Consider the following 12776-nt stretch of genomic DNA (forward strand, 5'->3'; position numbering starts at 1 on the left):
CTACATAACCTCCCGTGCTGGCTGCTATAGAGATTAACACATGACTGTACAAAGTAATACATATTTGTTTATAAGGCAGAAGTAACATATGTAGCTAAGGAACTAAAATGAAAATTGCCACATTTCATCCTTTCTTTGGAGGAGTTTCATCAGTGAATGAAAACATCAGGAGAATGATAATAGAAATGAAGAAAACTTCTTTACACAGAGAAGTTTGAAAACAAAACTTTGACAGGAGTGAAATGACCTTGCCTGTTTAATAAGCTTAAATAGGCTCCTGCTGGCAGTGCTCCTATCTGTTGAAGGACAGATAACAATCCTGCTGTTTATGTCAGGGTTTACAATCACTGTCACAGAGCTCGTCCGGTATTGTCTATGGGAGCAGCAGCAGGGAAAAGTGCAGAGTAGAAATCAGTGTTATTTGTGAAGAAAGATATTTCACTGTGAGTTAGAGCATTTGAAATGTATATATCCCTCATCGGAGTTCTGGCAGACTGAGCAAATCTACAAGTGGAGCTGCTGAGTCAGCATTATCCCTGATAAAGCCACACAGAATCAGCTTTGCAGTGTTAGGAAAAATGTATCTGTCTTATCCACATGTGTAGATACCAGCCAGTGATCCACAGAGAAAGTAGGGTTGTGTGGAGCACCAGTTTAAGGTGTTAACATTGGTGTCAGCAAATTGTGCTGGGGCAACACGAGATGTGGGGCTGGTACCTCAGAGAACCACTTTTTTCTGGATTTGATCTGTTTTGCTGCAAGTCAGCTGAAAGGATAGCAGTCAGCAGAACAGCCATAATAATGTTCTCCCTTACCTGGGGTAATTATCTTTCTCAAGGCTTTAGAAGGCAATATCCGTTGCAGTATCTCTAAGAGCAGCTCCAGTTACCTGGTGAGTTAAATATCTTGAGTAATAGATACAGGAAAATGGCAAGTTTCCTACTGCATAAGAGCACAGGACTTGCTAGCAAAGGATTCATTAATATTTCTTAATTCTTGATCAGAAACCAAACCATAGCCATAGGACAAGGAATAAAGAGTTCACACAGAAAGGGAAAATTTAGGTAGGTATGCAGAATTGTGAGGTTGGTGAGGCACTGGAACAGACTGTCCAGAGAAGCTGTGGATGCCCCATCCCTGGCATTGTTCAAGGCCAGGCTGGATGGGGCATTTAGCAACCTGGTCAAGTAGGATATGTCCCTGTCAATGACAGAAGGCTTGGAACTAGATAATTTTTAGGTCCCTCCTAACCTAAACCATTCCATGATTTTTTAACAATGATTGTTGCTGAACAAATACACATAGTAGAAAAGAGTGAAATTGATAGCTATCGTGGTTTAGGAATAGCAGTCTCCAATTTAGTTCTTCTGGTAAAACCACAGTTCTGCTTGCTCCTCCCTGCCCCCTGAGCTGGAGGCATAAGGAGTAAACATCACAGATTGGGATGTACTAGAGAGCTACAGGTAGGAGTTTACCGGAGTCAAAAGCACCACCACTGGTGAAAAAATAACCTCTCTGTTGTTGCTTGGCCTGTTGTAATGTTGTTTTTAAAAGATTTCCTGCAAGACTTCACACTATATCAAAGCCCAAAGGAAATAGTCCTTGTCTTTTAGGGCTCATAGGTTGTTTTTTCATTTTCCAGAGCCAAAAGAAATTATTAATAAAACCCCTTCTTAAACAGAAGTTATTAAGTGTCAATTTCTGATAAGTGCTATGTTACTAAGGTACACTGGTGGAGGAAAGAACACCATTAGACGTAAGGGCTCAAGAAAAATAGTGTTTTATTCTAAATAAGCTTGTATTGAACCAAAACAAAAACAAGGGAAGTTTTTTTCCTTATTAAAAATTGCCTTACTCCTCATAAGGTTTTGTCACATTTTGTGAGGTTTTAGTGTTCTCTGACCTGCAAATCTTCAGCACTTCACCTTCAAAGAAGTTAGAAGTCATTTCATCCAGGACGGGTAGCAAGAGTTCTGGGGAAAATGTGCGCCCAGTGCGTATATTCCTGGAGGGAGGTGGAGGAAGGATAGGAGAGCCACAATAGGAAAGATGAGTGAAAAAATAGGAGTCTACCCTTCTGTTTGGATGAATTCTGATCCCAGGTGCTTAAGACAGTGAAGGATAAAAAAAGCTGTAGAATTTGTATGCCATGGTGATCCCCTTGACTTGAGATGATTCATTCACTTCAACAACTTGGAGCACATGAGATGGAACAGCACCTTTGTGCCTAAAATAAGATTCTGCTGAGAAAGCCCGAGAGCATGGCCAGGGTTATGCTGCTCCTTCAGCTCAAATGTTTCTACATTGTGTCGCCCAACACACACAGTTCCAAAATCCTCTTCAGCCAGGAAATAAAGCAAAGATTTCTGTCTGTACCATCTGCTTAGACCAGTCCCTTTCTGCAGACTTCCTGCAGGTTTTCTTTCCTGGAAGTCCCATCAGGGTCTTGCTAGTTGGTCTTGAAGAGATATGGCAAGAGAATCAGTTAAAAATCCTTAGAATGTCACAGAGTGATGATGGAGGACTAAAAAAGTCCAACCATTATCAGCACAGCCCGTGTAAGCCAGGAGAGTTGAGAGTGCTTTCTGCTGACCCAGCTGTTCTGCAAGGCAGTAAAATCTGTCAGATTTCACAGAATGGCCCTCACCCACCTCCCAGAGCACATGTTCACCATCAGCATTCATTTCTGTATGCATTCCCTGAATGTGATGTGAAAACTCAGTTGAGGTTCAGCCTTCCCTCATCAAGCAGAGCAGTCACATTGCTGAGAAATCAGAAGGGTCTAGCTGGACACGGTGGGAAAATGCATCTCACAGATATAGGAGACTCATTCTTTAGACAGGAGAAACAAGAAAACTGCTTGTAAGAGCTGATACAATAGGGGGTTAGTTTGAGTTCAAAAGTATTCCATAGTGACATAAAATTTGTGGCAGAAATTATTGTAAAATCAATTTTAACACCCCAGCCTATGCAGATATCAGTTCCATTTTCTATTTGGTTTTCTGATCTCAATGCGATTTCCTGGTCTTTTTTTTTGTTTGATCACATCCCCAATCAATCTTACACCTGTTAAATGTTTTTCCCCTTCGTCCTCAGTGCTCACTCCCTTGTGGGTTCATTACAATTTATTTTTCATATGACTGAGCTTTGCACACATCTGCGCCCAGTGCAGGATCTTCTTGGTATGGTTGTTGGCCAAAGATTGCATTCACACAGGTAAATCTTTGGCTCTAAACAGTTTTTCATCAGTGGGGAATGCTAAAGGTCTAAACTATCTTTTTTTCCTGTTTAATCCTCGGAGCTTTGTATAAGAATTATTTCACATATTCTTTAAATGGGTGCCACAGGTTTCAGTGTTGTTGGGAGAACTCACAACTACTAGTCAACAGTTAAAGAGTGCTTTTGTACTGAAATTTATTTACAATTACACATGTACAGAAGCAGTATAAATTTTTAGTAAGTGATATTTTTTTCTAGGAATAATTCAGAGATGCAAAACACCCAAAAAGTATACTTGTATCCCTTCAGAGGAGGTTTTCTACAATGTATTTATTGTTTTCTAAATATGCAGTAAGGCTTGCCAAGTATTGCATAAGAAGATGTGAGGGATGCTAAAGATCTGTCAAAATCATCTTTCACTGAGGTATTTTTTAAATTAATCTTTAAACTCTAAGCTTAAAGCTTGGTAAGGCAGCTCAGTTCAAGAAGGTGTCTTTTTTAGGAAATGGACTTCCTTGTGTTAGATTATTAACTGTCATCATGGATTTTGAGGTTTCACACTTACCATATTCCAAGCTCCATAGAAATTCTTCGAAGAATTAATCTTAATATGTCTTCAGATTGCATTGAAAAACTATAATGTTGTCTTCTGTCTTTAAAAGCCATTGGGTTATGGATTCTTTTCTATGAATTTTTGATAAAGTGGTCCAGAACAAGGAAAAGAAGTAGTTATTTGTCAAATAATCTCATGAAATTTGTATTGGCTGTTTAAATGCTTGTTTTGAAGAGCTAACCAAGATCATGCAAAAACTTCCAGTAGATCCATGAATAAGAAATAGTTTTGTCTTATGTATTTACTGCTGCAAGACTTCTACAATTTTATAAGACAATAGATCCCAGTTTGTTCAAAGAAAAAAAATTCAATAATGGAAAGAAATTTTGCTGCTTAGTTTCATCATTCAGTTCTGTCCCTAATGCGATTTTCATATCAGAAAAACCAAACTTGCAAAGCTGAATGTTTCTAGCAGCTGGTATTGGAGCTCAGGTTTCCCTTGGGACAGTGGGGAAGAAATCCTTGGTGTCCTGCATGCAGCTACAGATGCACCTGCTAAATCAGCTGTGCTCCCCTGCTCCAACAATTGCGTGTCTGTGCCAACACGCAGCTCTGTTCCGTGCCACCCAGCCTCTTTGGAGCCTCACCTCCTCTTTAAAATATGTATACATCAGTTTTGTGTGTGGTGCAGCCTGAGTGCTGGGCAAAGCAGCAGGTTGTGTATGGGAGCAGAGCACACCATTTGTCTGATTTACCGGCACCAGTCGCATTTCCCTTCACCATGGGAAGCCCGATGTGCTGTGTCCCTGCAGCCCACCTATCCCACACCAAAGTGTCTGTCTTCCTGATGGCAAAAGCTGAGATAACTAAAATACTGCTTCCCTACTAAATATCCCCCTTCTTGAGATATGAAAGCATGTTCTGAGAAAATAAAAAAAAGGTAGATAAAATGCAAATGATAATATGAAACCACCAAAAAAAAAATCCTATTCAATGGATACTAACCTTTCAATCAATCAAAATACTGGGGTGTTTTAAGTATTGATATTTTCTCAAACATTCATAGCTACCTTAAAGAAAAAGAGAACAATTATATTTCTTTTGAGGAAATGTACGATAGGGCACTAGAATGTGAAAATTAGTTTTCTGTGTTGTGTAATATTATTCTGATAGGGAGGAAAAATGATAAAAGAAGCTAAATGGTTTGGGGTTCAGTTTTGGGATTTTTTAAATATATGATTCACAAAAGAATGTCTTACAAAGTTTTGTATTACTTGTTACAGCAATTTTTTATGATGATTCATAGCTGTGACAATTCAGCCTATTGATATCAAAACCACTTTGTGCAATTGCTCTCTGCTCTTTTGTTCCACTGACAATATGCAAAACTCTACTTATATCACTTGGGATGTTTCAGTATTTGAAATTTCTGACTTGAGTCAACTGTTTAATCAATATATTTCATAAAACAACAAAGTTTAAAGATTGTTTTCTGCTGTTCCAGGCATCAGTAGGATAAGGAATGACAGTGGTTTTGTAGGTTTAAGTTTAAAACAGTGATTTTACCAGCTGTTGGGGAAAACTGCAATTACATTTCCTTTGTGTTTACATTCTGGATATGTTACAAAATTACTGTAATTATGTAGAATAGAACGTGATGATTATATGGTTGGCTTTTTGCATTTCAAAACTATAAAGATATTATAACAACATTACATGTCTAAGTTGCTCTCATAGGAAAGTAAAGGGTACAAGTTCCCTTCTGGCCTTAAATCAAGCTGTTTGTGGTATATTTCAGGTCAACATGTGCAGGCTGTAGCCACTGCAGTAAGCCCTCCAGAACAAGTCGTCCCTGAACAAAAGGTATTCAATTATTCAATTTGCAAACAACCTTTGAAACACTGAAATGAGAGCGAATCTGTTTATCTGGCCTGGCAACCAACATCTCATTCAAGTCTCATTCCCAGCTAGACTTAGATTACTGAAAAATTCAAGCAAAGACCCTCTGTGTAATATTGATCAAGAAAGAAATACATGTGAGTAAAATGGGTGTGTTTTTACCTGTTACCTGGATTGGTAAATTATTTTTTCTTGCATAAATTACTTTTATACATCACTTTCTTGGATAACAAGAATTTTGTATCCGTGACACTGGTGAAAGAATATTTTTATAATGAAAGAACTCGATGACCTGACCATGATGTGGGTTCCAGTTCTACCAAGGTGCAAGAATAAAATGGTTTCTTTAAATAGTCACAGCCCTGACTCTCATCTTTGGTATATTTCCAGCTTCTAAACCAAACAAAGTGAGTACTTCTGACAAGTGGCAGGAAAGTACACTGGGTGCCTGGGGCTTTGCTGTCTTCTGTGGGGAGAACAAGTGTCCTACTTAAAATTGCTGCAACCTAAGGAGCCTCACTGTGCATAACTTTTGAGTTCTAGATGGGGGATAATATCAAATAAGTCATCCCACAAGTGCTTTTGGAGGGGGGAGGAGGTAAGAAATAGAATCCAAAAGGAAATTGCAGAAATGTGTATCTTTAAAAGGGTTTGGGGTTTTTTAATGGAACTCTTGTCTGAAAACCTTTTTTTCTTCTCTCTTATCAGCTTAGCTTTCCCTGTAAATGTAGAGTCCAAAACTTAACTGGGAAAAATACAGTAAAGCTTCTTTACTAATGTCAAGATAATCTTTTAAACATAAAACCCAGAGGATAACAGTATGAATGCTACCTCTAAAACTGGGTCACTCATCACTCTTCTTAAGAAAAGTTATACTTCCGTTCTTCACTTTATCAGAAAAAACATAGTATTCTGATAGGACTAAAAAATACTGCTAAAACAGCAGCACATATTTTAAATTATTTTCATTATTCCAACCTGTTTTGTTTCACTGAAGGTTTCTTCTTTAAATTTTTTGAGGGCTTGCCCAATTAAACTCTTTTCTACTATTCCTTCTTCTTAAATGCTATAACTGTAATTATATCTGGAGTCCTGAAACTACCTAACTTGTTTCCCAATTGCTGCCATGGGTTTCCTAGACAACTGAAAACTTTTCCAGAACACCTTCTGTGTTGCCCTTTCATCATCTCTATGACAGTGATTATCTCAGTCTATTCTAAGACTGAGACACAGTGGTGAATTTCTTGTTCCCTCCTTGAACTTTTGGTGTAGTTGGCTCTGGGTGAGGATGCTGAATGTATTTAATGCTAATTCAGCATTTCTGCACTCCTGGAGAAAAGCTAAATAAAGTTTGAACATGGGTGGGGGAGAAATGCCTTTTTTAGGTGAATGAATGCAGCAATTTTTTTTTTGGTCAGACCCTCATTAGTGGAAATCAATGTATCATCATTGACTTCCATGGAGGTAGGGCAAATGACATCAGCTCAGAGCCTATATGCAGTGATGATATTTGCATTTGTTGAAGCTTTGAACAAGATCTATAAAGCTTTCATATGGAACAGATTTGTTGCACTGGGAGTTCTTAAGAATTTCTCTTTGGAGTGTTTGAAATTTGCTGGTTTTCAGCCTTTTGACAGTTCTATGAGGTATCATATTTCTTGTTTTCCTGGGATTTCCTAATTAGCAATGCTGAGCAGGAATTGTTTGAAATGCAGTGTAAATTGCTGCATCTCTGTCCATATTGCACATTTTAAAACTAATCTGTTTCATCAGAAATGTGTCTATAGAAATTAAATGACCACAGCTGCTACACCTGGGTTCTTGAACCTGAAAGTTTGTCTATGCAAGTTCTCATTTGAGAGCTACTGTTCATTTGCATACACATATTTGCAAATAATACTACTCTTTAGACTTTCAGCAAAGCTAGTTGTAAAAGTTTAAAATTTGTTCCCCAAAATAATAAGATAAAATTTTGCAGAATTTTTCCATTTTATTTTATTTTATTTTATTTTATTTTATTTTATTTTATTTTATTTTATTTTTTTATTTATTTCTTATGGTTTTTTTGCTATGTATAATTTTGAGCTTATTTGATGACAAATAATCATTGTCCATATGAGTCACCACAGGGCCTACAACTGGTGGGCAAGCTCAGCTTCAGAAAAAGAGAAGTGGAGGTTATATGCATGCTGTGACAGCAATAAGCCCAAGGGCAAAGCCTTCTGTTCTGGAGAAATGAGGGTTAGGTCCTTTGAACCATCTGTCTCACAGGTCTCCAGAGAAGATTATGAAGAAAGGAGTAAGCACTTACTCGACATAGATCTTCTCAGATATTGATTTAAGAATGATTCTTTCTTTGTAGTTCTGAAAGTAGTCCTAAATGGAAGAAACTTGGTAGATTAAACCCTTCCTCAGACATGCATCAGTCCCTATCTGTACTGAAATTGTACCTGTTTAGGGCAGGGGGTAGAGAGCATGGCTGAAAATATGTCTGTATGTTTAATTCAATTCTGCCTGGTGCCTTTTTCATTGCCTTGCTGTTGATCCCTTAAGAAAACCAGAGGTAGAATTCATGAGGATTTATGAACATCAGAAGTCACTTCAGCCTGAGTGCAAGGAGATGTAAGGGGCTGAGCCAACATCAGCATTTTGGTAGATCCACACAACTATTTCCATTTTCTGGCATCCAGCTGCCTCTGATACCCATTTCAGCCTCTGCTGCTGTATGGAGAGAGCACCTTAGGTTTCAGAGAATGGCCATTGATGATCTTTTTGGGCCACACTGTGTCAGATCCACCCAATCTGCCACTTAACCATAGCTGTTATGCAAAATTAAGGGGGGATTGTAAGAGAGCAGGAGAGCTCCTTCTCCATAAACACTTGCTTTGAAAAGATGATGTTTTGCTGGTGAGTATTTTGTTTTGTGGGGTTTTTTCAGTATTTCAGTATTTTTCAGTACTTTTTAGGATTTCTGAGTTCTTCAGGTACAATGATATTTTGTTGCAGTTTTGTAAGGTCCAGAGACAAGGGAGCACATAAGAACCTCAGTTTTCATTGTGAAATGAATTAAAATAAGCCTCAAGTTATAGGAAAAGTAAAACCTAGAATGCATGCCCTAATTGCACAGGGAAGATTACCATAAAAAAATAGAAAATAATGGCTCTGTTATCAGAGGAGGGGAAAATACTCTGTTTGTATTTTAATTCAAAAGAGGTTTTTCAACTGCAAAAGATTTTAGTGCTACACCACTGCGGGAAATCCTAAGAAAAATTTTAATCTGCATGTCTTTGAAACTCATGGATTGAGTAGTACACGTGTGTAGCTAAATCAATATTCGTCTTGTCCAGCTTGTTATGTCAGGAAGAAGAGCTAATAGAGCCTCTGCTTAACTTTTTGAACCCAGTTTTCAAGCTCTCTATGCAAATTATACACATTAATGTTAGTGGAAATCCCAACTGAGAAAGGCCTAGGAGGTTGCCTTTAAGTTTTCTTGGCTGCATCGTGTAACTCATAGGTTCATAGATTAATTAGGACATGCTAGGGCTGCAAACTAGTGCTGCAAGAGAAGATGTATTGGCCAAGGTTTGTGGCTAAACAAACTTTCTGTGTCACTCTTCTCCACAGCCTTTTGAAACATTATCACAAGTAGCATTATTTCAATATGTCTATATATTGAAAAGTTTCTACTCATTTCAAGGTCTTATTACGACTCTGGTGTCTGAGCACCCTAAGGATGTACACTTAATTTCCAAAACTGATATGCATGAGAAGTAAAGTGGTTATTCACTAATGCTAATTGGCTTCTAAAAAGCCAATTCATTTTACAGATAGCTCTAATCTTGATATGTTAAATAGAAATAGTGGAAGATATTCACCAATGTGAAAAGAAAGTTTTTGAAGCATTCATCTTCCTTTCTCAATGAAGCATCTTCTGTCACTTGCTTGCCTATCCTTGACAATCTTCATTTATCAAATCCCTCTTTTTTTAGTTGTTTTTCCCAGCCATCCTATTTGCTTAGCTGATGAAACTCCACAAACCAAAGACAGCAATTCTTGGTGATCTGTTCTAAAGGAACTGCTGGTGTTTTGCTAAAGCTGGACAACACTTGAGTGTAGAAATAAACAACATGAGTTGTTGTTTGAGTGTAGAGATAAACAACATGAGCTTACACTATTTTCATTTCAGTTGCTTTCTCAATTTGTAATGAAAGTTGCCTCCATTTTTGTGAGGAAAGATTTTTTTCAGGGCTGATTGTTTCTTAAGCAGTATTAGATAAAGAATATTGTGACTACATGCAAAACATCAGAGATATTTTGCTGGATTGATACCAGGCTCATTTTTCCAGGTAACCACAAAAAGCAGCAGTTCACCTTAGAGCAGCCTGTAATTATATTTTTCCTTTTCTTTTTCCCCTATGAGAAAAGATGGTATATTGAAACTGTCTGAGAAATACTTTGTTTTGGTAGTCTTAAGTAAAGTAAATATGACCATGGGGAGGAACTATCTTATCCCAGTAGACATGATGCTGATCTCTTTTGTGCCAAAGTAAATCAAGAATAATTTTACCAATGTCAGTACAGCCACATCAGTGCAATTCTAGTGGGAATATGGAATATGGCACAGTATCTCTGTAAAGAATAATGAAAGATTGCAATGGGAATTGTTGTGCCTGTGTATCTCTGCAGGAAGTCTGTGGAATTTGGTATTTTAGAAGGTGGAATAAAAGAAACTTTGAGTTTAAATTAATCGGGGCTGAGTTAATTAATCTGACATGTGACAGGAGAACACTGTGAAATTTTAACCATGTCATCTGAGACTGACCTGAATATCTCTGCTCTGTAAAGGAAAAACATATTTCAAATCTACTGTTAATATGATAATGGTTGACAGGATTTGGGCAGGATGGGGACTGACATAAAAGCAAATTGGAAATAAAGACTTCTGCTCTATCTCAAATGTGGCTGTTACATGGTGCAGACCAACTCTTGCTTTGTGTGTGTTTATGGTGGAAACCAGGAAACCAGCAAGATAATTTTGTTAGCACAGGCAAGTTTTTGGGTTCTTCATGGCTGACAGTGTCTTCACTCAAAGTACAGAACCAGTTTCTGAAAAAACAGCCTTTACTCTGCTTAAACAACTGACTGGGTAGTGATAGGCTGCTTTTTTAGTTTGTACAGACTGATACACAACGAACCCAGACCCAGAGTGCTGCCTCCTGCACCTGGCAGCTGTCCCTCTGCGTGCCTGTGGAAAACATCCATGTCCACACCAGCTGCAGGTGTCACATGAGGCTGCTGCTGCATCGGCAGCCAGAAGAGAGAAGGGGTCCAGATTTAAGGTACTGAGATCAAAGGATGCTGCCTTTGAGGAGGGCGTTTAATCAGATACCAGGATGTTCAGTGCAGCATTACATTGATACATTGCCTGCCTGGAAACATACTAAAATCCTTCACATTGAGAAGATGTGAAGCTCCTGTAAATATAGATTAAATAAATAAGCTGTCCAGTCAAAGAAATTAGAACTGAAAAGTATTAATTCATCTAATTTGTACGCTTATCAGTTTTGTGAGTGAAAGTGATCAAGGGGAGACATGGAACTGATTTTACAATTGGCCTGTACTTCAGTCCCAAGAAGAATTTACTTTAATGGGCAAACACACTGAAAAGATAAGTCATAGTGATATTTGCATTCAGATTATATTTACTGCTCTCTACACTCTGTGCATCTTTGTAAGTCAGCTCAGGTCTGTGAAGTTATGTTTGCGTGGGACTGCACTTCCTCTGGAAAGCTGATGAGGCTGAGACTCTCTGGGTCTCGCGCATGAAATCTGATTTGGGACTCAGAGTACTGCTGTGTAGATTTCACTCAGAAAGATAAGCTCTTTCCTCTGAGCAACGGCTAGCATTTTTGTGGGAAGCAGTGTTTGATCTGTCAGGGGAGCCAGGAATCCTGCTCTGCAGAGTCACCTGGGGGCAAGAGGCCTCAGGGTGCCTCAGGTCCAGCCTCTCACTGCAAAGAGGCCAGGCACACAGCAAGCACCTCAGTGCCATCCCAGTGCTTCTCATCCTCCCACTGTGGACCCCTGAGGAGAGTCTTTTTGGAAGTGTTTCCATCTATTCCACAGCCTCCTCTCAGGGGGCTGCAGACCAGCTCTCTTCCTTTCTTAGGCTGAATAAAGCCAGTTTCCTCATCTCCCTCCCTTGCATCTCATAGGCTGCAGTAATGGGTATTCCTGTGGATTTTCTTGCCTTCGTTTAAAAATATGGATAACTGGAATATTTGGAAACTGCATTTGAGAGGGCAGGAAACAAGACCAAAAATATAGCTGTCCTCCCACTGCCTAACACCAAAATAAAGAAAAGCTTGCCTTTGAACTGGAATATGAAAGACAGTACCCATTACATAGGAGAGAAGAATTCCTTACTATGGTTTTTCAGCTTTTCATTTACAGATTGTATCAGGCATGCCATGGTAAAATGTAGTAAGCAGCTCTGAAGAGATGAAGAGGCAGATATTAATATATCTACAGATGTGGAAGGTAAAAAATACATAGCAGTTATCATAATATATGCTGATTTTACCCACTTCATTTTTGTTCAAAAATAATTTTTGTTATGAATACATGTATTTAAATATATTGGAACATAAAAATACATCTATTATGACAAATAAATTCATAACAAATGTCTTCTTTTTAGATATGGGTACCTTAACTGCATTCATGAAATCTTTGGACAGGGTTGTCAGTTTGTAACGTGCTGATGAGCATGTGTGAGTCCCACTGGCCCTTGTCATTTTCTCACTGTCACACAAAGTTGTTGAGGGTCACTATGTGTTGTAGCCTTCCCTTCCCAGTGAGCAGAGCGTATCCCTGCTGCCAGGGCTGTGATATGAGTGCTGTCACAGCCCCATCCTCTCCTTGTACCCTTTTGCACTGTGCCTCCTGTAAGTGTGATGAAAGGCATCTCTGCACCCAGGCAGGGATGCTGGGCCACTGGCTGTTCCTTTTTCTGACTCTCAGATAAAACAGGTTTCCTGCCAAGAAAATTCACATTGGCTTCGCCTCTGCAAGGGGGTCTCTCCCCAAGTGGAAATTCATTATT

At 38.7% G+C, this 12776-nt stretch overlaps 1 protein-coding gene across 5 annotated transcripts in view; it reads left to right on the plus strand.

The window, feature by feature from the left end:
• HS3ST5 (heparan sulfate-glucosamine 3-sulfotransferase 5) overlaps positions 1-12776 on the plus strand; it is a 198803-nt gene that overhangs the window by 82666 nt on the left and 103361 nt on the right. For 2 of the 5 annotated variants that reach the window (XM_074537935.1, XM_074537938.1), the window contains exon 2: positions 5571-5635. The exons of the other annotated variants lie outside the window; for them this stretch is intronic. The gene's annotated coding sequence lies outside the window, so the exon portion shown is untranslated. The remainder of the gene's footprint in view (positions 1-5570; positions 5636-12776) is intronic. 5 annotated transcript variants of the gene reach the window in all.

This window comes from Zonotrichia albicollis, chromosome 3, assembly GCF_047830755.1.
Source record: "Zonotrichia albicollis isolate bZonAlb1 chromosome 3, bZonAlb1.hap1, whole genome shotgun sequence".
Lineage (NCBI taxonomy): Eukaryota > Metazoa > Chordata > Aves > Passeriformes > Passerellidae > Zonotrichia > Zonotrichia albicollis.